This window comes from Sapajus apella, unplaced genomic scaffold, assembly GCF_009761245.1.
Source record: "Sapajus apella isolate SASKATOON/1434 unplaced genomic scaffold, GSC_monkey_1.0 scaffold59, whole genome shotgun sequence".
In the NCBI taxonomy this organism is placed as follows: domain Eukaryota; kingdom Metazoa; phylum Chordata; class Mammalia; order Primates; family Cebidae; genus Sapajus; species Sapajus apella.
This window is the reverse complement of record NW_022436999.1, coordinates 7,283,995-7,287,167: the sequence shown is the minus strand read 5'-3', so window position 1 is coordinate 7,287,167 and position 3,173 is coordinate 7,283,995. Positions and strand designations below refer to the sequence as shown.

The 3,173-nt window shown below is 46.5% G+C and overlaps 1 pseudogene; it reads right to left on the bottom strand.

The window, feature by feature from the left end:
• Positions 1 to 883: 883 nt before the first annotated feature.
• On the bottom strand, positions 884 to 1,441 carry LOC116528565 (annotated as a pseudogene).
• Positions 1,442 to 3,173: the final 1,732 nt, after the last annotated feature.

Sequence of the window (3,173 nt, the reverse complement as noted above, 5' to 3'; positions counted from 1 at the left end):
GACCTTGGGCTGTTGCCCTCTCTGAGCCTCCAACAGCCTCGTGATAATGTCAGCTGAAATACACTGTGCAGCGTTAAACGAGCACAAAGGTTTATTTCTTGCTCATACTCATGTCCATGGGGAGGCAGTTGCAGCTCTGCCGCTCCATATCATCTTCTCTCTGGCACTGGCTGACTCAGGAGCACCTATCTAGGTCCCTTGCCATTTCAGTGGCAGAAGGTGGGTGGGGGAATCATTGATGACATCCAAATCAATGGGGAAAAGAGTATAACCCTCTTCCTTGGAAGGGCAGTAACTAATCAACAACAATACCATCTACCCCAGCACCTACCTCCAAGAGTTTAAAAAGCATTCAGTGCAGCATCTTGACAGTTGGCGAGAGCTCAGAGGTGATTGCTGTTTCTATTATTAGCAGGCTAAGATAGTGCCCTGCAAAGCAACTTGCTGGTAGTGCTTAGGAAAAGCTCCCGTGGCTCTCATTAAGCAGTTTGTCACTGTGGAGCAGGAGAAGAAGTGGAGCCCATGGCTTGCTCTGAACATAAGTCCTACCGTGACCACAGAATTCTGCCCCCAACTCCCCACACTCCTCTGCCTCGGCCTCTCCACTCTCTGGGCATCTTGTCCTGCTCGTTTGCTGTCCACATCTTCAAAGTTTCTCCCTCGGCTTCTGTCTCTGACAGGCAAGAGAGAGAAACAAACCACTTTCTTCTTCTTAGAATGTGGTTTGTTTTTAATAGAAATTTGAGTAGAAACAAATTTAAAAAATAGTTGCAGGTTTTGGTTAAGATCTCTAGCTAACCAAGTTGCAACAGAGTAATGATTTCTTACTTTCAAGAGTGCAGAGTGAGGAACATTTTTCTTCCAGCTTGATTTCTTTTTTTTCCCACCAGTTGTTAAATGACCTTTATTGAAATATTTTCCTTTGTGCTTCTTAACTAGTTGGGCATTCCACAGCACCACTGTTGGTGTCATCTATGACATCGTGAGGGTGGCGGACATCAACATTACAGCCCACAGACTGGGCAGTCCCCAGGATCTCTTTAATGGTTCCAGAGAGTTCTCTGGCTAAAGATCGGTGCCGCATCTGTCGAGCAATGTTGTTAATCTCATCGAAAGTGATATTCCCGCTGTGTTTAATGTTTTTCTGTTTCTTTCTGTCTCTTGGTGGTTCCTTAAGGGCTTTGATGATCAGGGCAGAGGCAGAAGGCACCACCTCAATCTGGGCCTGTCTGTTCTGAATGGTCAGTTTCACTGTAATCCTCAGGCCCTTCCAGTCACCTGTTGCCTTGGCAGTGTCATCAACCTTTTTTGGAGACAGACCCAGGGGGCCGATCTTGGGGGCAAGCGCAGAAGTGGCACCAACTTCACCCCCAGTGCACCTCAGGTATACAACTTTGATCTCGTTGGTGTCAAACTTCAGCGGCATGGTGGAGGCGGCTTGTGTCGGATGAACCCGGATTCGGGACGACCGAAGAAAGTTGCACCTTAGCCTCCTCCGAGCCGAAAGCCGAAAGCCCAGCTTGATTTCTAATAGAAAAAAAAAAAGAAAAAGAAAAGCTCAGATGGGCTCTCAGTTCTCGGAAGCCAAGGGGACTCTACTTTGAGTGGCTGTCATTGTCCCTCTGGGTTGTGTTGAGTGTGTGGCTCCATGCTATGGTCTGAGGTTAGAAACTGTGGACAAATTTATTTTTCAAAAAACTGAGATGGACATAGTCTACTTAGGAATTCACATTGTAAAAGAATGATACCACTGATCCTGACACCCCTGTACTTCATCTGGCGTGTTTCATCCAGACCCGTGATGGTAGCTGAGAAAGGGCAATTTGACTCACAGGGACTATAACGGCGGGAAAGGAGGAGCAAGCAGTGAGGAGAACAGCTAAGCCAGGAGGTAGGTGGAAGAAGAACCAGTTAGAAGGCCGTGCCCATGGTTGGCCTTAATTTTCGCCTGGGCCACTCCCAAAGTTAATGATTCCCAAGGCATTTTTTCATTTGATTTTCTAATTTGGACCTCACAACCACCTTAAGAAGTAGAAAGAGCTGATGTTATTATCTGCATTTTTATACACAAGATAAATGAAGGTCAGGGAGATTAAATGATTGAGCTGCAGATACACGGCTGGTAAATGAGAAAGGCCAAATATTTTGACACCTTGCCATGTGTGATCTTTGTTACTCTGAGCGGTCTCTAGTGGGTAAATGTAGGCTTTACAAAATGAATTGCCTTGATTCCTTTCTTCACCAGGAATTCTGAACATGTCCAAATGATTTTGTTGGGGGATACACAAAAGGCTTTTTAATAAAGCCTCGCCTTTGACTGGAGTTGCAATAAACTGCGTCGGTTAAGATTAGGTTCATTGGTCCAGGCTGCACCAGATCATTACAAACTGAAATGGTGACAAGATTTATTAATATGTGAGTTTTAGGCTGGGGCAGTGGCTTATGCCCATAATGCCAGCACATTGGGAGGCAGGTAGAAGGAGTTTGAGACCAGCTTGGGGAACATGGCAAAACCCCGTCTCTACAAAAAATAAAAAAATAGCTGGGTGAGGTGGTGTATGCCTGTAGTTGCAGCTGCTTGGGAGAGTGAAGTGGGAAGAGCACCTGAGCCTGAGGAGGTCAAGGCTGCAGTGAGCTAAGATTGTGCCACCCCCACCCTAGGTGACAGAGTGAGACCTTTTCTCAAAAAAAAAAAAAAAAAAAATTAAAAAGTGAGTTTTAGGTATCAGCTTGTATTCTTTGGTTGCAAACAACAAGAATCAACTTGGATAAGTTAAGCTGACAAATTTGTTGGAAGTACTTCAGACAGCTCACAGAGTCTAAGGGAAGACTGAAGAATTAGGCCGGGAAAATGATGGCAGTGGTCTGGGCAGCTAGAGCTGGTGAGGGGCAGGAGCCAGCCAGGGCAGCACCAGGGACTGCCATGAGAGTGAATGGGGAGGGCTGGCCTCACCTTGCCTGTGTCATGTGCTCTCCCCTTGGCCAGACCCTCGTTGGCAGTTCCACTAAAATGACCAACAGTCAGCAAAGGAAAACAGCATTTGCAGCTACTAAAAGAGGAGGCGATGGATGCTGGGAAGACAATGACTGCCTTCTGCCCAGACTGCCTTGCCTCCATTCAATCCTCCAGGAAAGGGGAGATTTTGCTGGCCCTGGTCCAGGATCTTTTGTGA